Genomic DNA, 27,869 nt, shown 5'->3' with positions numbered 1-27,869 from the left:
ACAACATCTTACAAAGAGGCCACAACATTGGTTCTTATTATGCATACAACCTCAATTATATTTAAATTTCATTTGGCGACGAGTTTGGGGAAGGGGGCGACGCACTTGGTCCTAGCCCTACATCGTATGCATTCATGTGACTAAAGTGGAGGATCCACAATGGAGGGTGCAGGCGGATAGGCCCTGGCACCCGGTTCTTGGTGACAGATGTAACCATCACCTAGGGTTTATGACAGAGGGGCTAGCGCGTGGCACCCAACTCAGGACATATGGAAACCACATGACCAATACCCACCAGAGCGTTGGGCTACACTGATGGGGGCGAGCAGTTAGCCCTGGCCGTCGGCCATATGGAATTCAATGTGACCTTGATCTGGTGTTAAGGGTTATTGGTGCTTTTAACTAGGCGACAATTTGTGCCTTTTTCGATAAGAATCCCACTAGTGCCAGGTGAAATTGTCACTCAGCGTTAGCGGAAATGTTGAATTCTTAGAATCGATAGACATAATTATAAGTTTGTAGAACAATTAGCAGGCTGACCACATGGCATTCAATGTGACCTTGATCCAACGTTAAGGGTTGTTGTCACTTTTAACTAGCTGACAATTTGTGCCTTTTTAGGCAAGAATCCCGTCGGCACTAGGTGAAATTGTCTCTCGATGGTTGGAGAAAAGGATGAATTCGTAGAATGGATAGCCAAAATTGCAGATTTGCAGAACAGTTAGCAGAAGTTTTTTCCAGAAGACATCTTGCTCATTGTTTAACCTTTTTGAGTTCAAGAAGAGCCTAGATAGGGGTTTTTGAGCATTATGAATCTACTGGCAATGCTATTTTTACAATTTGAGTCCTGTAAACTGATGAAATTTCAGATTTAAGCATATAATTGAAGAGGCCCAACATTGGAAGCTAGACTTAGAGACGTAGCCCAAGAGGGGTGAACTTTGTTAACAAATTGTTGTGTTGCGTTGTTGTTTATGGTTCATTTTTCTCTGTTTTATTTTTGCAAACTAAGCTAAAAACGTTAAGTTTATGTACTTTTGCAACTAGATCCATTGCCCACAAGACATAAACTTGCTTGCAAACTTTTTATGAAACATTCAAGTTTTTAATTTCAGAACAGGTGGGCACTCAATACTTTTCATTCTTTGGTGATCGTGAATCTATTAACAAACCTCTAGATTTGCTTGTTAAATTATATAGATATATTGTAACTGTCACAGGTGAAAAGTAGACATATACTCTTGTAAATTTATCATCATAATATAATAGAAACATAATATACAAAAAAAAAAATTACATTTCAATTCCATAAACAAAGATCGCTTATATTGTGTAAGTATGGAAAAAAGGCCCCAAGGGTTAGCTCAAGTGGTTTATAGACACATGTGAAGTTTTTCGATATCGTTGCTAGTTGTTGCTCATCACAGATTCAACTCTCTTTAATTCCCTTGGGGCGAGGCCCTGTAATAAAGGTCGACGGTTTACCCAGTTTACCGTCCACGAAATGTGGGGAAGTACTCCGAAATTTCTCGTACTTCCATTTCAAGTATAAAAAGAAGTATGAAAGTTTTCACAATTAACCAAAATTATAGTGATTTTTTTGAAATTATATAATGTGTAAGTTTTAAAGTCAATTGACTTTTTGAAAGCTCAACTAGTGAGAAATGCCCAACGAGATTGAACTTCCAATCACTTGGATACACAAGGGCTTGTGAACATACTTTTTGCCAATTGTGCTACCATTCACAAACAAGTTTTAAAGTCAACTAATATTTTCATTAAATACTCCACCGTCATTAAGAAAATCAATACTCTATAATATAAAAAAGGATAGAACTAAATAATTGGATATATATATATATATATATATAAAAAACTTTATAAACTTTATTAAAATTATATTGCTATAGATATTTAAGGAGTAGTCTTTAAGTGTGATTTTTTGGAGTATGGCTAAAAAATTTGTGGCCAAATTTTGATTTATGTTGTTTAAACTTTAAAGTTGTTTTATCATTGCATATACGGATTCAACAAACTAAAAAACCCTTGAGACACTTAGTTTGTGAAGAGTTCACTTCTCAAACTTGTCATTTCAATTAATCCCTACTAAATTCTGGACAAATTAAATTGGAAAATAAGCTGAAAACTTTCTAAAAATCACACTTAAAGACTACTCAAACATTTAATTAAAAAAAAAGATAAAAAAATAAATAAATTATCTAAGTGTATTCAATAAATAAATAATTATACAATCACAATTATAATAAATAAAATATTAGGATCGGATAGGTAAAGGGTTAATAAGAAATTAAAGGAGTTAGATATCAAACGGAAAAATCAGGTTATAAAAAAAATGCAAGAGCAAGATATTTGGTATTAAACATAGTTATTTATTTTATTTTTTAAAGATAAAATGAAAAAATAAAAATAAAAATAAATTTTATAAGATAAAATGAAAAAATAAAAATAAAACTGTAATTTAAGTAAATTTAAATATAGAAAGATTTCATAGTTGAGTGCATTTTAGGTAGGCGAATTTTGCGATGAGTAATTTTGTGGGAAGTTTTTGTTACAAGTGTAAATTTTGGAGACGATGATTGATAGTGTTCCATTTATTTTGTTGTTTTCAATTTTCACTTTTACGTTTATGAGTATTGGGTGATTATCACTGAATATTAAATGAATTAGTTATAATCATGTGAAATTAGTTAATTGTAATTAAGGTTTATAAATATAGATTATAAATTGATAATTTATTTTGTATAAATAATTATAAAAATTTGTAACATTTTAATGTTTAAATTAAAATTTAAGTTAATAAATAAATAAATTTTTGATAGGAATTTAAAAAAATGTAAATGATTATAATAAAGAAAATTATAAATGATGAGAGAAAAAGAATATAAGGATTAATGGATATAGGTTTATTAATAAGGATAATGTATGATATGTTTTGAAGAATGATTAAATTTATAGCTAATTTTATTTTGTTTTGAGGATGAACCATATTTGTTGTTTTGAAAAATATCAACAAATGAATTTTGATGTGATTATCACTGAAAACATGTCTCAAAAATTAGATTGGAATTTTTAGGATGTGTTTTAATTTAAATATTTTTTCTAATAAAATGAGAGATGTAATATGGTGTTGAAGTTAGAATTTTGTCCTTATTAAAGTAAATGGGGTGATTACTCGACTCTCTAGACTTAAAAATATGATTATAAAAAGTGTTAATAATGTATTCTTTGAAACGTATGTGGATAGATATATTGACGTGGTCAATATAGAATTCGTCATAAGAAATTGATTAATTTTATTTTTTACATTTTTAAATAGACTTTTTTTTTTAATGATTGGAAAAATAATAATATTCTTTTAGTTAAAAAAATTTAATATATAGAAATCAAACTAAAATGTTCAATCTTATCTACATGGGGTGAGTTCAATGGTCGAGGAGAGTGGGGAGGTGGGGTCTCGTGGGACGAGCCTGCCACCTTGCCGACGTGATGGGCATTAAAGGTTAGGGGGTGTGGCTCGTTGTTGGCACGAGTCTGCATGCAACAACACAAATGACTATTAATACCATAGCTGGTGGGAGGGCGAGAGTTATGAGTTAAATGGGGGGTGGAAGAGGCTAGTGCTTATGTAGGGGTAAGGAGACAAACCCCCTTATTGTTGGTGCGTGAGCTAGGTTTCTGTATTCACTGGGATAAGCTTGACTTGACATTTGAAAACCATGTGAAATTTGTGGTTGTTGGCAGAGTGAAGAAGTTAGGCAAGGAAGGTGAACCTTCAGTTGTGTGTGATAATTGGTGAGAGACGAGGCACATCTTGTTAGGGTGAAGCAACAAGTGAGGCTAGTTAACAAATGCAACTGGTGGGCGTCGCTCCTCTCGACAATTGCTTTCTTAGCCACTTTGGTCATGATTTCTCTGGTAATCCCTCTCTAGCTTGCTATTTTCTCGGTAGAGAGCATATCAATTTTATCAGTTTGTCTATTATATGTGGTATGTTGGGTTTTGGTTATGGGTCACTAAAGTCTAAGCTTAGTTTAGTTCTTCTCCGTTTTGTGGGCTTTATGGTAGCAATTGGTTTGTATTTCTGCAAGATTATGCCTGGCTTTCCTCTGCAAGTGTTTGTTGCTCAGAATTATTATGTCATTCAAAGATCTGTCTTATAGATCCATCACATAGATATTTTAGATTTCCAAAGCATTTCGAACTAGCTAATGTGATTCATCTTCATCTAATCGTCTTGAAGATGAACCACATTAGCTAGTTCAAAATGTGTCAGAAATCTAAAAGATTTATGTGATAGATCTGGAATACAAATATTTGAATAAATATACTCACAAAAGCTTCCATTTAGATATTATTGTGTCAATGGATATCTCAGGTTAGAAAATCTCGGCTCATTGTCTAGTTAGTGTTTTTTAAAAGAAATGTTGGTATTATTCTTATCAGGGTTTGAAACTTTGTTTTCCTATGTAAGAAAAGAGGTGGGTTATTGTGGTATACATCTTCTTTGGGTCTATTTTTGGTTGTGTCTCGGTGCTCAAAGTACTGCAAGTCTCAAGGGTAGAAGAAATTTTTTCCCCTGTGAGACTGGCAAGGGTGGCTCACTCCTTGGTCATAGCCGATCTCAAATGGTGAGGGTGAAAATGTTGGAAATAATACTGAGAGGGGGGGGGGGGTGAATCAGTATTATCACATCAACAATACTTTTTCATTTCCATATTCAGATTCATATATGCTACTTCCACAACTTCTTATGATTCAGTTAGTTGATCCTTAATGAGTGCATTACAACATTATCAATCATATTAACAGTAAACAGGGGCAGTAAATAGAACAGATCATCACACATAAGCCCCACACATGAACACCATGATATAAGGTGGAAACCCAATGTGGGAGAAAACCACCTGCTGCAAGTCATCTCAATCTTCTTCTTAATAAGAAAATCCTTTTACAATATTTCTGTACTAGTGTAGTCTTATACCAGTACGCAGGCTTCTACCTGCAGAGAGCTACAACTCCCATAGATCGTGTACTAGCCGATCCATTTACTAGTACGCAGGCTTTTACCTGCTACAATGCTCCAAAGTTTGCTACTGGAAGGGAGCTACCACCCCCTTAGCTCTTGTACTAGCTAAGATACTAGTACGTAGGCGCCGGCCTACAATCTTCTCTCCTCCGGGTACCACGTTTCATACATTTTCAGACTGGATACACCTGAAGCACAACACATAATCTAAAAGGCCACGTCTCATCCAATTTTCATACTGGACCCATAAATATCATTGAAGCACATAATCAATCAATCTTCTGAATCACCCAATCACTAGATCAATACATATACAAGGATAGTATGCGTGTCAGCAATCAGATCTAGTCCATCAGATCATATAAGGATAAGTCATTATGAACCTGATCCATTCATCCATCAATACTGAAGCTAATCATAATCATTCAATCAATCACTTCTCAGAATGTTGTTATCAGAACATAATACCAGTAACCAGACATCACTTCAAAACCCAGAACACTTCAGTAAACAACAGAAGCAGCTAAAACATATTTTAAGAAAAGTACGCAGCTTCTTCAATGGAAACCTGCGGGTATCCGCTCCTGCACCATCTATTGATCTGCAGGTATCCGCACCTAAATAGGCTTCTGACCTGCGAGTATCCGCAGCTTACAGTCTTCTTCTCTGCGGGCATCTGCACCTACGGCTGCGGGTTTCCTGCGCACCTCCGCACTGTACCCGTCTCTGGCCTGCGATCCTCCTACAATCCTCCGCACCTACACCGATCTCTGGCCTGCGATCCTCCACACCTTTTCCTCGATCTACTTGTGGATCTCCGCGCTTTCTCCTTCAGAGGCCTGCGGATCTCCGCGCCTGAAACATGTCGCACCTGCGGTCCAGTCTTCAAGTATGCCACAGACTATCAGATCTACAGTTCTGATCATGCGCAAAGGAGATCTCGACCCATCAGTAGATTTTCCCTATAAAGCTCAGGTTTCTCCTTGATGTAGATCTAGATACCACTCACCAACGAGAATTTCAGATCTTGCTCTCCTTAAGATATTCAACCCATAAGCATGCTCTAGCCAAATGATCTCCTTCCTCTTTTATAGCCTTAGGCCTTTCACAATACCACGGTCCAAAACCATAATAACACAATACCACGGACCCGACAACCATAAGATTCCCACACGTGCGCTTTTCTCTGCATGAAAGTGTGTGAACTTTTAGGACCGCACCTTTTGTTCTGTTAACCTACGAATATGTACGCACCTTCTGAACAGAGTACCTGCGGACCCAGCCTATGACCGCACCTATTGCACGGTGCACCTGCGAACTTCTTATTTTCTTCATTCTTTGTGGGCTGATCATCAATCTCTGCTACTGACCTGTTTTACTGTGATCTATCACCTGTATGAGTTGCCGGCAAGGGCAACACTTTAGCCATAATGCCAACAATCTCCCCCTTTGGACTTGATGGCAACAACACCAAGTCACTCTCCCCCTTTGACATCAAGGGCAAAGGGCGGACCAAGATATTCTCTTCCTTTGCTGTCCATACTCCCCCTGAGTACCTGCTGAAATCTCTGAATGAGCTTCCCCTTTGTATATGCCAAGAAGTACCACTATGTCCATGCTTCCTCTGAGTACCTGCTGAAATCTTTGAATGAGCTCCCCCTTTGTATATGCCAAGGTGTACCAATCTGTCCATGCTACATGCTGAAATCTCTACTCTACTGACGTGTGTTGTTCATGCTCCCCCTGACTGTAAGCAAGGTCTGCAAAAAGATGTTCTACAAGAAGAACATGACCCTATACATCATAAATGACCTTCTTATCACCAAAGATTCATACATACATCTATCTCCCATCACAATGGATATGTACCAAGAGTTTACATATGATAACATAAGAGAATAACATCATTCATCCCAGGCATAGTGGGGAAACCAACATAGGTCGTTACATGACCTGAAGAGATCTCATCAAATGACTACAATAGATAGAGACTCACTATTACATCATGAGTCTCGATATGACCTTTACAGAGACCAATCACCTAAATAAGATCATGATAAACATCAACAACGACATTGTATGATCTGCTCCATAGCATCGAATCATCCACATTCTATCATATGTGAGAAACACCATAGCCATCCAGACCTGCATGGACCAAGTATCATCAATTGGGAATATGTGCATCAATCAACACATGTACGAAACAAGCTATCATCATATAGGTAAGAACTCATCATCATCATGTCTCCAACAATGCAACTTTGAATAATCATCCATGTATCCAGCCAACAATCCTCATCCATATATGTGCCAAGAACAATAGGAATCCTGCATCATAACTGTAATATATGATCTTTATGCATATGACGACAACAACATATGAGTGACTCATTATCAAGTAAAGAAGATGTGAATTCAAGCTATGTACTTCTCCTTATCCTTATGAAGATCACCATGTAAGCACCATTAGGGAATCATCCACAAATCTGATCTAAATATCCACTATGTAACCCCAAGAATCATCTAAACAACTCATAACCATATCATAGCAAGATGAATCATTTATCCATATAAGCATCATCACCAAGGACTATTAACCATAATGCCAACAATGCATTAAAAGCATATGCTCCCCCTAAACATGTGCCATCTGATAGATCTGATCATGCATATATCAGCAATAAGCATCAAGACATCATCATCATCAAGTTAGGATCAAAACACTTCTAAACATATTACAAGTATCAAAACATTTCCACATGTCCTCAGCAGACTGTAACAATTAACCAATCAGATCCTTTTTCTGAGCCTGTCCCCACTGCTTTTCCTCAAACTGAGATATACGCGACTTTACAGTGTCTAACTCGCGTATATACGCGACTTCCCTTTAAGAAACTTGCGTATGAGATTCAGGACACTGAAGTTTTACACTTTCAGCTCCCCCTGAGTCTATTATGTCTATGATGTGTTGTGTCTTAGTACATTGTGCTGTGCCACATCTTTCTGACTGTACTTCCTTCTTCTTCCATATCTTCAAGTGTGATGATGTTTTCTCCTTTTGGTGTGATGTCTGTCCTTTGTTCCTGCATTCCTTTGCTATATGTCCAAGCTCGTTACATGCATAACATCTTACATGTTTCATATTCCTCCTGTAGCAATCAGCAGCTTTGTGACCAAACATATTGCAAGAAAAACAATATCCACTAAAGTACCCGGAATGTGATGATCTTTCTGTGTGATGATCTTGAACCATTCTTCTTCTACATCTAGCTGCAACATGTCCAAGATTATGACATTCATAACATTCAATATTATTCATATGAGTAAATGGCCGACTATTACTTCCATAGATAGGAGTAAAAGATTTTCTTTGAAGAATCTCTTTCCTTGATTGTTGATGGGGTTGACCTCTCATCTCTCTTATCTCCTTGTTGATCATTTTAGATTTCTCTTTAGAGTTCCTTGCCTCACCTTGTGAACTAGATTCACCTTCAACAGATTCATGAAAACCAAGACCAGTCTTGATAGCAGGATACCTTTGACTACTAAGAATATCATCCAAGGCTTTAGTACTATCTTGAAATCGTAACAGTTTATCCTTTTCTTCTAATTTACCTTTCAAGATATTTACCTCAACTTGAAGTTGTTCTTCCTTTTCTAGACATTACTTCTTCATGTCTTCTTCAACTTTCCTTCCTTCTTCCAACTGATGCCTTAGTTTGAGAATCTCCTTTTCTTGTTATTCATTCAGATCCTGCTGCATTTGACGAATTCTGAAGGCACATTCCAGCTGAGATTTTAAGCTGATAACTTCGTTTACCTGTTTCTCAAAAGCTTGGAGTAGATCTTTATTCTGCTTCTTTGATTCTTCAAGATCTTCCTTTAGTGAGCGGATCGTGGCTTCAAGACTTTTAATAGTAACTGGATCTATCTCTGAGTTTCTTGATGGTTGTGCTTCTTTCATTGACTTCATCTCTTAGTGATGTTACTTCATCCTGCAACTTTTGATATTTGTCCTTGAATAACTTCCTTACCTTGTTTCCTTCTTCTAGTTGGGCCTTTAGTTTGGTAGCTTCTTATTTGAAGTCACATTCCCTTTTGTTCAATAGATCTTGTTGATCCCTGATTTTATCTGAAAGCCTTTTAAATTCTGCCTCTATTTGATATCTTTCTTGTTCACCCATAAGAGCAAATTCAGTTGTTTCGCTATCACTTTCATCTTTTCCAAATGGATAGATAACTGGAACATCAGAGGATAACAAATTCATACTTGATATTTCATCTTCATTTTGAAATGATTCTGAATCTAAAGAGCTTCTTACACCTAATCCCCAATCGATTCTCCCACTGTCATAGTTCTTCTGAGATGTCTTCTTCTTCTTAGGTGCTTTATTCTTAAGCTTCTTTCCCATTGTTCCACGGATCTCCTTCAAGCGATCAAGCTTCTACCAAAGGACCTGCTCTGATACCAATTGTTGGAAATAATACTGAGAGGGGGGGGTGAATCAGTATTATCACATCAACAATACTTTTTCATTTCCATATTCAGATTCATATATGCTACTTCCACAACTTCTTATGATTCAGTTAGTTGATCCTTAATGAGTGCATTACAACATTATCAATCATATTAACAGTAAACAGGTGCAGTAAATAGAACAGATCATCACACATAATCCCCACACATGAACACCATGATATAAGGTGGAAACCTAATGTGGGAGAAAACCACCTGCTGCAAGTCATCTCAATCTTCTTCTTAATAAGAAAATCAGTTTACAATATTTCTGTACTAGTGCAGTCTTATACCAGTACACAGGCTTCTACCTGCAGACAGCTACAACTCCCATAGATCTTGTATTAGCCGGTCCATTTACTAGTACGCAGGCTTCTACTTGCTACAATGCTCCAAAGTTTGCTACTGGAAGGGAGCTACCACCCCCTTAGCTCTTGTACTAGCTAAGATACTAGTACGTAGGCGCCGGCCTACAATCTTCTCTCCTCCGGGTACCACGTTTCATACATTTTCAGACTGGATACACCTGAAGCACAACACATAATTTGAAAGGCCACGTCTCATCCAATTTTCATACTGGACCCATAAATATCATTGAAGCACATAATCAATCAATCTTCTGAATCACCCAATCACTAGATCAATACATATACAAGGATAGTATGCGTGTCAGCAATCAGATCTAGTCCATCAGATCATATAAGGATAAGTCATTATGAACCTGATCCATTCATCCATCAATACTGAAGCTAATCATAATCATTCAATCAATCACTTCTCAGAATGTTGTTATCAGAACATAATACCAGTAACCAGACATCACTTCAAAACCCAGAACACTTCAGTAAACAACAGAAGCAGCTAAAACATATTTTAAGAAAAGTACGCAGCTTCTTCAATGGAAACCTGCGGGTATCCGCTCCTGCACCATCTATTGATCCGCGGGTATCCGCACCTGAATAGGCTTCTGACCTGCGAGTATCCGCAGCTTACAGTCTTCTTCTCTGCGGGCATCCGCACCTACGGCTGCGGGTTTCCTGCGCACCTCCGCACTGTACCCGTCTCTGGCCTGCGATCCTCCTGCAATCCTCCGCACCTACACCGATCTCTGGCCTGCGAACCTCCGCACCTTTTCCTCGATCTACCTGCGGATCTCCGTGCTTTCTCCTTCAGAGGCCTGCGGATCTCCGCGCCTGAAACGTGTCGCACCTGCGGTCCAGTCTTCAAATATGCCACAGACTATCAGATCTACAGATCTGATCATGCGCAAAGGAGATCTCGACCCATCAGTAGATTTTCCCTATAAAGCTCAGGTTTCTCCTTGATGTAGATCTAGATATCACTCACCAACCAGAATTTCAGATCTTGCTCTCCTTAAGATATTCAACCCATAAGCATGCTCTAGCCAAATGATCTCCTTCCTCTTTTATAGCCTTAGGCCTTTCACAATACCATGGTCCAAAACCATAATAACACAATACCACGGACCCGACAACCATAAGATTCCCACACGTGCGCTTTTCTCTGCATGAAAGTGTGTGAACTTTTAGGACCGCACCTTTTGTTCTGTTAACCTGCGAATATGTCCGCACCTTCTGAACGGAGTACCTGCGGACCCAACCTATGACCGCACCTATTGCACGGCGCACCTGCGAACTTCTTATTTTCTTCATTCTTTGTGGGCCGATCATCAATCTCTGATACTGACCTGTTTTACTGTGATCTATCACTTGTATGAGTTGCCATCAAGGACAACACTTTAGCCATAATGCCAACAGAGAAATTGGTTTGCTGTTAGTTAGTGTGTTGTGAGTGTTTATTCTATAGGTTTTTGCATTCCTCAGATTCACAATGGGGGAAGGTTTCATGGGAACTTGAAGAAAGAGCCTCTCTTTTGCACCATGCCTCCCAAGTATCGTTTGTGTAGTAGGAGAGGCGACAATGACGATAATTCATAGGGTCAACACAGGCTCATATGTTTACCTATGACTCCATTGAGCCTACTTTAACATTGTTCCTCCTAAGACTCGACGATAAATTCGGAATTTGGAAACAATGGTGGGCATGGAAACGTATTCTTATTTTGATTTTGAGGTTTTGGAGGATGTATCTTACTGGGTACCTGACCTGGTCATACCAGAGGTTAGAGGAAGCAATACCTCAATGTAATTACATTGCATTGGCAAATGAAGACCTTGCTGGATATGGTTATGAAGGATAAGCAGGTGGAAAGGTATGATGTGTTTGGTTTGCTACAGGATATCAAAATAACACTGAGAAATCAACATTTCTCTATAGATAGTCTTGATGCAAGGCTATCCCATGTAAAATGGCATCTTCAATGTGACTCAGACACACTTGATTTGCCTGGTTCTACTGCAAAAGACCCAACTCCTATATCTTCTTTGGATTCCTAATTGTTTACAAGTCTGATAGTGTATCTCATTTCATCTTATGTTTTATGTTGTTTGAATGCAATTAGAATGTCTAGTTTTACTTTTTGATTTTCTTTGTAAAAAATAATTAGAAAATTTTATGGACCTACTGAAAACAACAAAAATCTCCAATATATAAAAATTAAACAACACAACATGGTTAATTTATATAACCAATTTTAAAAACATTCTGAAAAATAAACTTTTTAATTTAAAAAATATATTACATCTTAAAATCACTGATAACCTATATTATTTTTATTTTCTCTATATTGTAATATATTATTACCCTCAAATGGTGTATAGGATATTACCATGAAGCATTCTTCCTTTTTCTTAAGAGTTATGCATTATCCCCTATAATGAATGAATGTGTAATTAGAACAATAAAGTTGGGTTCTTGATGAAAATGTCCAACATTGATACTATCCACTAGAATCAACTAAAGTTTAACATTGATGATGTCATGCTATGTTTGTTGTAATTGATTCGGGATTGGTCAGAATAGGAATTTGAAGAGAAGAAATATAAGTGTTGTCACGTTGCGTATGTATGTTTGTGTCTGTTCGGAGTGGATTTAAAAACTTACCAATTAAATAATAATGTATTTTAATTATTTTTATAATAATGTCTTTTAATAGTATACTTTTTTTTATAATAATAATAATGTATTTTAATTATGTTTGTAAGGATGGATTTAATAAATTATTCAATAATTATTGTAATATGGAATGAGGTAGACATTTATAAAATGATTTTGGATTCCATTGAAAATTAAATATTATTTTAGTATAATAATGTGTTTTTTTTAAGAATCTTATGATTTTATGATTATAATTTTATATTATTTTTATATTTTTATTTGGAATGAAGGCACGAGAAATTTTGGAGTATTTCTCTATATTTTGTGGATAGTAAATTGGGTAAATTGTTGACCTTGATTATGGCGTCTTGCCCTCGCCCCAAAGGGAATTGAAGAGAGTCGAACCTATGATCAATAAGAACTAGCAACAATATCAAAGTACTTCACATTTGGCTCTAGACCACTTGCGCTAACCCTAGGAGCTAAAAACATTTTGGCAATGTGTATTTCCCGAAGAAGAAAAACAACCTCCCTCTCAACCCAAAGACAAGAGAGAGGTTGTTGGTACCAGGTCAATCCTTAGTGTAGACTCACTTAAGAGCATAACAAGTTACTTTATTCTAGAGCGTAAACATGTCAACATATGAGGTTTGAACTTGGGTGGGGAGGATAACAACTGTTTCACCCTATTACAGGTCATTTTGTCACATCCAATCAAATGGCACGGGAATTAGACAAATCATCATCCTTTAACACTTTGCATTCATCCCCCGCAAAGCCTAGAACATTCTCTCTCCAAAAAGTCCAAGAATTTTCGATTAAATAACTCAAAACCCTAATTTTTAGACCATCACACTTTCCCTTTGAGCAACCTGCACTAGTTGCAGGTTGTACATTGGGCAACTCCATTGACCAGCACATGTTGTCTTTGCTACAGGTGTGATGGTCTCTAGAATTTGATAAAAATCAAAGTAATTTTGAATCTTCTCTTTCTAGAAGCTTCCTAAGTGGCTTGAACCATTTACTGTTAAATTAGATCTCGAACTCCTATGCTGGAGGTCTTATCTCTTATCCCTAGAGCTTATCCTCCCTCATATGTGGATCTAAGTCTTAGATTGGTAAATCCCAAACCACTCTATTTACTTTATAAATTTATTGCCTCCCATAAAGTCTAGGTTGGCTTCTTGAGACTCTTAGTTATGCCCTAATGCTACTGCTTTGTGCCTTAGGATCGATTATCCATCCACGCACTTGACTTGTGATTGAAGGCTTGTTTTGTGACAAGGGAAGCATATGCTAATTGGGAGACATCTACAAGGTCAAGATCTATAAAGCATTGTAATTTCTCATATATTCGTTAATACAAAAAGTGCTTTGTTTTCCTATACTTATTTCTCATTTATGTATATGTATTACAATGCCTTCTTAACTCATTGTTTAGAGATATTAGTACATGCTATTTGTATGTTGTAGTGATCTTGCTTGTTTAGTTGTTTTGTAGGTCTTATTTATAGCATTTGGAGTTGGAGTTAAAGCTTGCAAGCAAGGAGAAGAGGAGAACTTGCGTTGGAGTCTAGGTAGGTCTTTCCTCCATGTTCTAATTTCTCTAAGGAAATCATTAGTCTTTTTGTTTTTGTTGTTTCTAGATCAACCACTAGATCTAGGGAGTTCACTTTTGTCCGTATAAGAGAATTATCCATCAAACACACCCAACCACCCAGACTAAACTCAATTGAAACAATTAACTATATATATGGTAATTTTTTTTAATTATATTGTAAGTTTTAAGTCATTTTACATTTGTATTAAACATACCATTCATTATTAAGATAAGTAAAATAATATAATATAAGTATACATAATTTTTTTTATACATAATTTATGAAAAAAAATCATTCAGATAAAAATTATTAAAATCGAATTCATATAAGTATTTTAAAAATCTCTGGAGAACAAATAGAAACTAGTTTCACTGGAGTTTCGAAAAGGTTTTAAAAAATCAAATTGAAGTGTATGGAATATTTCAACGGTTTTCTCTAGCCCGAGCAAGCATTGTTGAAAATATTCTTATAGTTGGGGACTCCAAAATCATTATAGGCCAACTTTGGAATGGAACTAATCCTAAGTGCCCTCTACTCAATTCAATCTTTAGCCCTATAAGGATTATTTTCTCTCAATTCTTTAATTATCAACACTTTCATGTTTTGAGGCATAACAATTTTAAAGTCGATGCAATGGAAAATCAAGCAATTGGACTAATGGGGGGATCATTATTAATCAACGATCGAGTCTCTTATTCTCCTATCCCATGACTTCAACATTGTCTACAAAAGGTCAATTTGGGGGTTGGTTCACCTATCAAGGAACATTTCAAGTTGCCAAAATGGGTATAGGGGGAGTGGACTTTCCCTACCTCTACATGCCCCCCATGTAGGTTTATCATAGCTCGGTACTCCATTGGTTTCAGCCTTGTGTGTATATGGAAGAGCTAGTCATGGTTTATCATGGGCATGGAGGAGGTATCTTTGATGTTGTATTCAATGAGTAGGGGTTGGATATTGGATTTCCCTGATGTGGGATGAATTTGCAGCCCCTCATAATCTTTGGGCACGAATGGATCATGCCTCAAACAAGCGACTTCATGCTCCAACTTTAGGAGGTGATGTTTGTGCATTAATTTAAATGGTGGGAGAGAGTGTTTGTACAATCCAAGGTATTTTTGACTAGAATAATTCCTCATGGGATCTATCAGATCAATTTGTTTGCAATTATTTGCTCTAAGGTATGATGACTATGATTTATGGCATCCATGTGCCTTTGTATTTTTGGTTTCATAATTTAAATGAGTTTTATTATGTGAAGGTGTTGTTCATCTCTAGGTAGGGGCTCCATGAGGAAATTATGGTGTTTGTTTTTGCTAAAACCCCTATGTGTCCTTTGTCCCTAATTTTTATTCCAATTTTGGATTCTTTGGTTTTAGTTGGAAAGAAGACAATATCATTTGTGTTTTGGTAACATTTCGTGATTGACACGAATTCCTTTTAAGCATATATTTGTGTTTTTCTAAAGTGTAGGTCTCCTAAGGTTGAAATTTCTATTTTGAATTGGTTTGCATTGATCCTTAATTTCGTAATTGCCTCCCGCGACAAGTGGAAGATCACTCATGGGCCTTCTAAGAAATATTATAAAATAATTATAGTGGAAATGATAAAATAAGATTAGATTAAGGTTGTGATTTGGGCAAATGTTATAATAAAAATATTTTTTCTAAAAAGATAAGTTATTATAAATATTTTTATAATTTCTTAAGGTTATGATTTGGGCAATTAGGTTTTCTTTCAACACCTTTTCTTTCTTCTTCTTTAGTTTCTCTCCTGCCATGATTCTAGTTGGTAGCGTGACTTATTCTTTAGGCTCCCATCACTATTTTCTCGAGGTTGGGAGTTTTGTGGTTTTGGTCAGGGAAAGGGAGTTCATCTATATTTGGATGTCTTGGCATGTAGCATTATCTCTACCTAAGATAAGAATGGGCTTTTTTAGTAAAACAATTCTAGTTGGGCTTCAACAAGGTGCTTCTATTGGTTACATGACGAAACTAGTCTTTGAGAAATCTCCTCCACTAGAATGAGCAGAGGTTATAGCATAATTGCAACAAGAATTATTACAACCAAATCAGGTCAACTCTAACTCTTGCCATAGAATTATTGGTGGAACATGGAATTAAATTGCAAGGCCATGAGGGTGAAATGGCAACACTTCGTCAACAATTATTTGAACTACAACTTACTATAGGCTAGCTTCCTCAAGGTGGAACATTTTTGGTTCATTCCTCTTCTTTGACAATGGGATGTCTTCTAGAATTGAACACTCTCCCTGATGACGAGTCTAACCAGGGCATTGATACTCGTTCACATTTTCTTATTTACATTATATGAAGTTTAAATAAATTAAGATTTTAGGTGTGTTTTGGTGATTCTATGTTTCTATACTAATTAGCTTTGCACTAGAATGTAAATAGAGAATTTTGATTGTTACTCTTAGAAACCTATTTTTGATAACGGATTTAGAAGTGAAATACTCTATTTTTATAATTTTGATATAACGCCATGTCCCAAACCCAAATTTTAATATAAATGTTGAAAAATTTAATTTTAAAAACCATATAAAATAAAATAATAAAATTATATTAACTTTAAATTAATTAATCAAATTATATTAACTTTAAATTAATTAATCAAAATTTTAATAGAGTATTAAAATTTAGACGGGAAAGTGTTAATAAAGGTTTGGAATATAGAAATTGAATTCAAAGTAAATTATTGGGAAATAAAGATTAGTAATATTATAAGAATAATCATAAATATAAGATATTTTATATTTAATGTGTTTATATAAATGATTGTAATACAAATTAGAAATAGGAATAAATATCAAGATTAATAAAGATTAATATTATTATAAGAATAAATATAAATATTTCATATTTTTTTTAACTTAAGGTTATATTAATTATTTAAAATTGGTTGGGTCGAAACCAAAACAACCATTATTACAATATTCAAAATTCTTTTTAGTTGCAGCTTTCTTTTTCCTTATATAGGTGTAGATTTACTCTAGATTATGGGATCGGGTTCTATGTAGGTTCTTCATCATTCTTGCTTAAGGCTCCTTGTGGCAGGAGGCATGCCAGGTTTGCTTTTGCGTCTGCTTCCTTATTTGAGCCACGTAGAATATGGAAAAGGGGATGGGAAGAGAAGTCTTGGAGCACGTATCTTAGCCTTTGAAGTGTCTTGTTGAGCGCCGGATTGCTAAAGTGGTCCTCTGAATTTAATATGTTTATCAAAATTTCTGAGTCCCCGAAGACTTGTATTTCCTTAATGCCTTTTTCAAGTGCTATCTGACAGGCTTTTAGCAACCCAAGAATTTCTGCCTGGTTGTTGGTTCTCTGTCCAAGTCCTTGGCTGAAGCTATCTTCACGAATACCCTCTGGTGAGTAGATCACTCAGCCTGCTCCTGCTTTCCTTGGATTGCCTTTGGAAGCACCATCAAAAAACATTGTTGTTTTACCCTGTTTCCTCCACCAAACTTGAAAATCTGCATCCGTTTCTTGTAGTCTCCATACAAGAGATTTCTGGGGCAGGTGGAGTTGTTTATCCTGTCTCGAAATATGCAAGTTCCCATCCATTTTTTTTCTTACGGGAGAAGCACGTTATCTTTTTTAAGGGGATGATTAGCCACAGTCTCGAGGAGTAATGCTTTTGCTTTTGTTGCCACCTTCAAAGGGGAGTTTGCAATGCTATTGAAGATCTGGTCGTTTCTGGCGAGCCATATTTTCCAGCAAACATATTTAGGTACTGGTTTCTAGATTCTGTTCCATGCTGTCTTTCTTTGGGTCATTTAGGGATAACACATTCTTCAGGTGCTAAAAAGGTTAGCTACTTTGACTTGCAATGGGACAGAGACATTGAGGCCTTGAAGGATGCAGTCCCAGACTTCTTGAGCAAAAGAGCAATCCAAAAACACATGCTCCATGGTTTCCTGGGCTTTGCAGCAGAGAGAACACCGATGTGGCCCGTGAATACCTCTTTTAGTCTGATTGTCGCCAGTTAGCACTTTCCCATGCATTAATACCCAGGTGAAGAAATTTATTTTGGGGAGACCGAGAGGGTCCCAGACTTGTTTCCACACAGATGTTGTATGGCTCGAAGCTTGCTGTGGTTGAAGAGAGGCAAATCCATGCCTTGCGTTGTAGATTCCAATCTTTCCCCATCCCCATTTGTCCATCAAACGCATGTGAACCGGTGCCAGTCTCGTTAACGCTTCTTCCAGGAGGGTCTTTTGACTGCGCATTTGATTTGGAACTTGAGGGATTTCCCAAGTTCGCCATTTTCCAGAGTCGTCCCATGTCGAGATATCTGCCAGGGTGAGGACTCCTTGCTAAATGAGCCAGTTCCTGATTTCTTTGATTGCTTCATTTTTGCTCAAAGGCGACTGTCCCATTATGCTGTCTTGCCAGAGCATCATGTTTTTTCCATTACCAGGAATGTGATACAAGTGCTTTTGGAAGAACTCTATCCCTTGGCGACAGAGATGCCATATCGATGTCCCTTTGATGTTGTTATCTATCTGTATGTTCCTTAGCGATGAGCCTTTTATACATTTTTTCTTTATGACCTGACTGACAGGGTGTTTGCTGTTTGAGAAGAGGATCCAAAGTATTGTACCTCCAAGAGCCAGATTGGCAAGGCTTGGGTCTCTTATTTACAGGCCTCCTTCAGAGATGGGGCGTTTAACTGTATCCCAATTCACTAGATGGAATTTTCTTTGGTTTCCTCTTCCTCCTCTCCACAGAAAATCCCTAATAAGTCTGGAGATCTGTTCTGTGATCTTCTTTGGAGCCAGAAGAAAGGAAGCCTGATAAATAGGCAGGGAGGACAATACAGATTTTATAAGGATGAGTTTGCCAGCATTGGTGAGCCATTGACCTCCCCAAGCTATAATCTTGGACTTAATTTTTCTTATTACCTCTTTCCACAACGATATTTTGTTAGGGCCCAGGGTTATTGGTAACCCGAGATATTTGATTTTATCCCAAGAAGAGAATCCCAAAAAGCCTAAGGAGAGGGCTATTCTTTGAATTGCTTGTTGATCCACATTCCACCCATATATTTCACTTTTCCTTTTATTTATAAGAGCTCCTGATATGCTACATAATTTTTGAAGAATTCCACTGTAAAATTTGGCTATCTTGATTGAGGCTCCACCCAAAAGAAGAGTATCATTTGCAAATAGTGCATGATTCAGAGACTCTAGCCCTTTCGTCAACCTGGCTCTTGGAGCTGTCCCTGCTTTCTTTTCAGCTGTCAATTTTTTACTTAGTGAGTCTACCATCAGAATGAACAAGAAAGGGGAGAGGGGGCAACCTTGCCTTATTCCCCTTGAGGCTTGGAAATAGTTTGCTGGCCTACCATTAACTAAAGGAGCTATCCATGGATTTTCAGTACAAGCTTTAATCAAATTAACAAAGTTAGAGTTGAAACCAAAGGAAAGGAGGACTTTGTATAGGAAAGAAAGATTTACCCGGTCGAATGCATTTGCCATGTCTAACTTTATGAGCATACCTTGCTCCTGCCGAAGATAACTGGAATGTATGACTTCTTGCACCTGTATTACATTGTCCAATATATGTCTCCCTTTGACAAAGTCGCCTTGGGTGGGAGAAATGAGTTTCCCAAGCAGTGGATTGATTTTGTTTGCCAGCACTTTTGTCAGGATTCTGTATGATTCATTGCAGAGCAAGATTGGCCTAAACCTATCAAAGGTGCCCGGATTCACTTATCTTGGTATTAATGCAAGGAAGGTAGAGTTAGTACTGCCTCCCACTTTGGATTTTTGATGAAAAGCTTTAATCATCCTTAGAAGATCAATTTTTGTTATTTTCCAGTAGATTCTGTAAGAATGAATTTAGAAGCCGTCAGGTCCTGGTGCCTTGTCTGGATCAATGGACCATATTACTTTACAGATTTGTTCCTTGAAGAAAGGTTTTGTAAGACTAGTGTTGTCCTCCTTGCTTACCAAATATGGAATGTGGGAGAGAAAGTCAGAGGTGACTTCTTCACTCCCATTCCCTTCCTCTTTATACAGATTCTGGAAATGGTCTTTTGCTACATTTTTTAGCTATTCTTGACCTTTGAGCACAGTCCCATCTGAGCAAGTGATTTCAGAGATATGATTTCGAGATAGCCGAGCTCTATATTGCCTATGGAAGAAAGAGGTATTTCGATCTCCAGCTTTAAGCCACAGGCTACAAGACTTAAGCTTCCAAGTCTCTTCTTCATGGCGGAAACCGCGAAAAGATTTGATTTGGGCAGCTTGTTCTTTTTCTAAATTTGAAGTAGAGATCTCCTTACTTTCCAAATCCATTTGCAGATCTAATAAAAACTTTACTATCTCCTTTCTGTTGCTGGCTGGAGAATCTGAGGGCTATTTAATTCATTTTTTCAAAGCTCTCTTGGTTATTTTTAGTTTCTACTTCCACACGAAGCTGGGAGATCCTGTCATAGGTATGGACCATGCCTCTAGAATAGTTTCCATGAACCCTTCTTTCCCTGACTAAAGCGGGTTGAATCTAAAGGGGATACGACCCAAATTTTCTTCCTCTTCCAACTGTAAGAGAATAGGTTTGTGATCTGAGGCCAGCTTTGGGAGAATTTTCGAGGAGATCAGTCTTTTTCCTAGCAACAAAGAGCTCTGCACTAGGAAGCGATCTAGGCAAGCAGAGATGTGTTATGCCCCAACTCTATTGTTTGTCCAAGTGTAAATACCTTTCTTTGGTTTGAAGTCAAGAAGATCCCAATGAAGTATCAGCTCCTCTACTAATGGAAGCATTTGGTCCCTGCCACTATTGCCACCTCTATTTTCTTTTGGATCAATGACGAGGTTGAGATCTCCAACCACTATTATATTCTGAGGGGAGTAAATGTCTAAGAAATCAGACAAGGTTTGCCAGCATTCTTTCTTCTTTGTAAGGTGGACTGGAACATAAAGGTTGAAGAGAGAGATGGAGAGCTTACAAGAGAGGTGACGAAGTTTGGTGAATATCCAATGTTGGGTCTCAAAGGAGCTTTCTAGTTGATACTTGTCCTCCGACCACGATGTTTCTAGGCCACTAGAGCTATCTCTTGCACTAATGGCCTTTCCTACATTTTTCCCCATTTTAATTTGCTGATCTCAAGAAGGGTTTCCCCTTCAATCTTAGTCTCTTGGAGCATGAGGATATCGGGAGTTCCTATTTTCAAAACATCTTTGACTGCTTCAGCTTTCGAAGGGTTCCCTAAGCCTTTGCAATTCCAAGAGACTAGTTTCATTATTTAACGGAATTGAAGTGAGTTCCTTGTTCTGGTGTTTCTCTCGATAGACATTTCAATGGTGGATTGGTTGCCTTGCATTTTTTGCTTCTCCGCCTCTTCTTCCATGGCTTCCTTATGAGATTTATTTCCAACTCTTTTAGAGGGTCTCTCGAATGTCTCGTCTTCCAATGACCCAAAGGTTTCCGGGGGTTTTTTCCTTGTCATTTCTGCATATGTGGGTGAGGAGGAGGTTCCTGCTAGGGAGTCAAGTTGGGTTACTTCTATGTTCTTCTTTTGCTTCAAGTGAGGGAACTTGTCGTTCAATCTCCTCTATCTCTGTTTCTGGAATTTCGATTGAAGTGTTGAGGGTTTCGAATGGGTTTATTGAGGCTGTTGTCTTTGGTTGTTCTCCTCTTCCTTCCATTTGAACCATTCCCATTAAGGGAGTTCCAGACTCCATTGGTACCTCTTTCCCTTTATTCCTGATACTCACCTTGGCTTGGACTGCTTTCTGCACCTGGATCCATTTTTCTCCTTTCGACTTATCTAGATCTTCCTCCTCCTTTTTTTTTTGCGGTATCTTGCGAAATGACCATATTCATGGCAATTTCTGCATTTGAAAAGTAGCTACCCATAGTCTAACTCTTGGATATAAGACCAGCCTGCTATTGTTAACTTTATGTCTTCAGGTAACCCTATTTCCAAGTTGACTTCGATGCATATTCTTGCACATGAATATTGATCCCTTATCTCTGCTCTGTCTATGTATTTTCCCAGGGTGTTACTAATCATTTCTAGTGACTTCAGGTTCCAGCAGTGTAGTGGAAGATGAGGGAGGTGCACCCACACTGGAACTGCTGACGACACACCTTGTGTTGGATCAAAATCTGGTGACCATGAGTTTATATACAGACCCTGAGGTCCCATGAAATTTGGTCCATTCTTAAAGATGAGATTTCTGTCTTCTACTGAATAAAAAACAAAGACAAAAAAGCCCTTACCAACTAGGAAGCTTTCGTTGCCTTCCTTTACTAGTGGTTGCCAGTTCCTCTGTACCCATGCCTCGACAACCTTGGGGGAAGGCCATAGCCCTGTAAATTGACCGATGAGCCCTCTTTCAGCTAAGTTCAAAGTAGATCTTCAAGAATCTTCAATGGGCACGGCGACTGTGGGGATGCTGTTGAGTTTCTTTACAAACTTGTGCTGAGTTTTCCTTACTGGGCGTTTACTATTGTTGCCAATCAGCTTCCTGAACGCAAGGATCTATGGTGGAGGAGGCGAAGGAGGAGGGGCCTCAAGGTCCCCTCCCGGGGCCATGGTGCAGGAGGGAGTACTGTACCAGGGGTTGCTGCTGCGCACGTGAATTGTCTCCGCTCTCCCCAATTTCCATGTAAATAAAAAATATTTCATATTTAATATGGTTACATAGGTGATTATTTATAAGATAAAATGTAAGTTAAAAAATATTATAGTAAATGAAGTAGTAAGTTGAATGTATTTAAATATAATTTTTTTTTTTAATGATTAAGTATATTTTAGATAGAGTCCTCGATCGGGGTGCGAAATAGTTGGAGGCTCATTTGGGTTTGATTGATATGACATAGCATTTATTGGTTTGGGACGGTGGGTGGTATCCCCCACGCCCTCACATGTTTATTCACTGTGATAACATGAAGCGTCACAGATCAAGGCAGATCCACAACGCGAAGGTTGGTAACCCTCAATGCCTACATTTGGTGGGAGCGGAGGTGGAGTTAAGACCATCGTTTGGACGTATAAACTCGGTTCCTTAGCTTCTTAGGGAGCTTAATTTTGATGTTTACAAGTTTGCGGTGCCTGTAACGCGATAGGTATACCCAACTGCTGCTTGTCTCAGTTTGAGGTTGGCATATAAAGTCTGGTATGTTATAATGCTATCTATGTATCCTGGGTTCGGGGTTGCTACTCATGATAAGCCTTGTGTCTAGAGGGGAAAGGAAACACTAGTTAAATTAGCAGTTTCTCTGATTGGCAATATTGGCCTTCTCGACTATGTAATGTCAATTTCTATCTTTTTTGGCAACGTCCTTTGTCACATGGGCGTGTTTACTAGTTTCTAGTTTTTCCTCATGATGTTTCCTCTGCATGTTGATAATTGGGTTCCCCGTTTTAAGCTTGAATTGTTTGGGCAAGCCCTATGGAGAGTAAGGGTTCTGGTAAATGATCAGGGCTGAGTCTATGAACTCAAGGCTTAGGGGTGCATGGGGGCCACCATTTTTATTCTGGTGGTACCTCCCACTCCTAGAGGGTTACTATTTATGTATGCTTGCTAGCTTGGGTGGTGGAATTCTGAAGGGACGCAGTGTTGTCTGACGCTTCATTTGTTTTTCTGGTCATACATTAAATTAATGTTTGTCTTTCAGGTGGTTCTCTGTATAAATCATATTCCAGGTCCACCTACGTTGTATCCACTTTCGACCTCTGTACAATGGGCTAGTTTACGAGCGCAGGAAGGTGGGAGAAGGGTGAAGAAAGGGGGCTCGACCTTGGCAGATTTGGTGAACTCTCAGCCTCACGGTGGAGCCTTAGGTAGAGGTGGAAGGGGTTGTAGACACCAGGAAGGAAAAGGAAAAGAAATCGGGTCGTCTTCCGGTCAGACTGCACGGCAGAGGGGTCAAAAAACAAACTTTGAGATTCTTCAAGCCACGGTTCAAGCATACTACGAAGGGACCTCGACACAGGTGAAAAAATTGATCATGACCTGGGATGCAGAGTTGAAGTTGAAAGATGATCCTGAACCGCCAGCTGAAGATTAGGGGGAACTAATCACAGACCCTTGGTACACTCGCAACCATCTCACCTTGTTTAGACGGTACATCCATCTCTTCTGGTTAATGAAATACATAGTGTCCAAAGCAATGACTGTGACCACCAACATAACAATGCAAAGTGAGGCCAAGTCGAGCCTTCGAGACATTCAAAAAGAGCTCCAACTTATTCAACTTCAATTGCAGAATCAGAACGCTCGCCTGGGCCGCATTGAGCGGCATATCCCACCACAATCTAAATTGCTAGGATCAAGTGCTAAAGATCCTGCTCCGGTAGAATCATTAGATGATTAGTTGGTTGAAGTTATGCCTGTTAATTTTGACTTAATTTTGGTTGTATATGTTGAGTAGCATTTATGTTTTCAGTGTTATGCTTACTAGTTGGTTTCCAGACTATCAACATTATAAGGCTTGGTTAAATAGACTCAAACTATTTATGTTTTGGATGGCTTATAATGCGATTCAATGGCCAACAAACATGGTTTCCCACTGGGCAGGTTGAGGCCACCAAACGGCTTATGTATTTGTAACATGTCTGCTTATAGATGAATGAATGAAAGGTACTGCTAAGCTTACAAAAAAATATATTTTAGATAGAGGAGTTTTGGGATGGACAATTTTTTAAGAAGTTCTTATTATTAGGTGTAAGTTTTGGAGGTGAGGATTGATATTGTTCTACTCATTTTATTGGTTTTAATCTCACTTCTTCACTTTTGTGAATATTGGGTGACTATTATCCAATGTAATGAGTACTAAGTGGACTATTTAGAATTATGTAAAATTGGTTAGTTGCAATTAATACTTATAAATATAGGTTATGAATATAGTATTATTTGTAAATAAGTTTTTTTTTTACATTGATACCAAATTATATAATACCAATTTTTTTCTATAATTTACTTGATTGGAAACCAAACTAGCAACAAAAGTTAATGTATTTTATCCCAACTGTCCATATACCAATGAGATATATACAAAAAGGTTTACTAACCATGACTTCATTATGCAAAACATTATGCCACAATATTGGTCAACTCCAAAAAATTATAAGTTAACTCAAACCATCAAGGGGATGTGGAATTATTAATAGTGTCTGGAATGACTAGATTAATCGGAAGTGCATGATTTTGATGGTTGGAAAGACTAGATTAATTGGAGGTGCATGATTTTGATGGTTGGAAAGCTGCTTCTCAATGCAAGTCAATTCTTCTTCTTCTTCCACCCTAAGAGAATAAGTCTTAAATTAGTAACTTTACATAAATAATCTCAAAAATTTTATCTCATATATTGGATTATGGAAACTCCTCATGTTTATATTAAAAAATAAATAAAAATAAAAATATTAAAAGATTAAAAAAATATATTTTTGATGTAATTATTAAAAGAGAGAAGTTGATGAATTGTTATAATTAAAAATATTATGAATAATGAAAAAAAGAAATGAAGAAAAACATGATATATGTAAATAATATAAAGAGTAATGGGCATTGGTTTATTAATGAAGAAAATGAACGATATTTTATTTTTAAATAGTGAGAACATTTATCTTAATTTAGTTGTTAGATTAGCAATGGAGACAAGTGTCTTTATGAAATTTTAAGAAATGCCTATTATTATAAAAAAGACTTTTCACTAGTTGATTTAGAAATATAATTATGGCAAGTGTCAATAGTATGTTGATTTAGAAATATAATTGTGTCAAGTGTCAATAGTATATTCTTTTAGATGAGTTTGGATAAATTTATTGGTTTGGTTGATGTGGAATTTGTTACCCAAAAAAATGAATTTGGTAAATTACTTGAAAAAAAACATGAAATTAATTTTATTTTTTCATGTTTCTAAATAATTATTTTCTATTTTTTTAGAGATAATATTTTTTATAATTAATTTTTTATAATTATAATTAATAAATAAATATAAAAAAAATTATGGAAAAAAATTACTAAATTTTGAGTAAAAAGGAAAATATAAATTTTATTAATTTGAAAAATAAAATAATCATTAACTTAAAACTTTTGAAAAATAATATTGAACTCATTTTTATTAAAAACCCTAATTATCACTTGGAAAAAATAAAATTATACACATAATATATTAAAGAAAAAAAACATTTGTAAATGTGGTTACACAAATAACATATTTTAAAAGGAGATGAACACAAATAAATTTAGTGGAATATATAATTTTAAACTCAATATATAAATAAGAAAGTTTTATTACAATGCAATTCAGATGGAAAAACCAAAAATTATATATATTTGCAACCTTTACTATAAAGAAAGTATTTATTACAATGCAATACATATGAAAAAAAAAAGAGTTTTTAATACAATGCAATACATATGAAAAAACCAAAAATTATATATTTTCCAACCTTTACTATTATTTAATGAATGTGATGCTTCACCCAAACTTTAGTTATGCTTTACAATCACATGTAACATCATGTCTTTGTGTTTATCATGTTCCATGTAACTTTGATGCTATTGCCATGATGCCATTTCTAGAACGTGTACCTCCAAAAGTGTGCAATTTAAATGTCCATGAACTTAGTGATTGCAATGGTTCATGCCAAGATTGTAACATCTTGGTTTGGTGGTGATTTCTAACATGTCTTTGTGTTTATCATGTTCCATGTAACTTTGATGCTATTGCCATGATGCCATCTCTAGAACGTGTACCTCCAAAAGTGTGCACTCTAAATGTCCATGAACTTAGTGATTGCAATGGTTCATGCCAAGATTCCATTTTCTTTTTAATCATGTTAACTTGATATAAAGTTTGATGAAAAAGTTTTCTGCCTTTATGATATATCTAAAAGAATATACATTTCTATTGATGCCCATATTAAATAGATATAGAGGTAATAATTGAAGATGAAGTCGTGTTAACATTAATGTCAATGTGATGAAAAAGCATGTAATAATTGAAGATGAAGTGAATAAATGATGTTGACAAAGAATTATGATGAAGGTGAGAGAATATTGTAAAATATATTGTATCATTATCAAAAATTATTGTGGGTAAATATTGAGATAATATTGTAAAAGGTTTATAAGATATAAAATAGTTGTTGAATGAGTGTATTATTAAGATATTTTGTGTAATAGTTATTGGTTTGAAATTATTGGTATTTCATTTGTTTGACTTTCATAATATAGAGATTATAATGGTAGTGGTGGGAATCAACCCCATATTAAGTGATTACGAGAGCAACTTAGTTATCCATTTCTCTTTTAAAAACAAATGTAATAAAAGAAAATAAAATATTAAAATGTTAAGAATAAGATAAAGAAATGTTATCAAAAAATGATAAAACAATGAGATATTATAGAAAATAAAATAAAACAAGAGCTACATAATAGCTAGTACCCACCACTTAGTTTAGATATAACTTATTTAAACTAAAAATATTAAATACAAAGATTTTATCACAAAAATAAAACAATAAATAAAATATATTGTATTGTTGAATGTCATCACCAAAAATTATGAAATATGATTAACTAATATTGTTTATATTAACATATATACACTTTAATATATATGTTTTATTATTATTATTATTAGGTATATGTGTTTTTATTATACCATGGTATTATGCATTCATTCAGTTCGCCTTTGACCAA

Source organism: Pinus tabuliformis, chromosome 6 (genome assembly GCF_031772625.1).
Source record: "Pinus tabuliformis cultivar Carrire ecotype Pingquan chromosome 6, CPIR1, whole genome shotgun sequence".
NCBI lineage: Eukaryota > Viridiplantae > Streptophyta > Pinopsida > Pinales > Pinaceae > Pinus > Pinus tabuliformis.
This window is presented reverse-complemented; position numbering follows the sequence as displayed.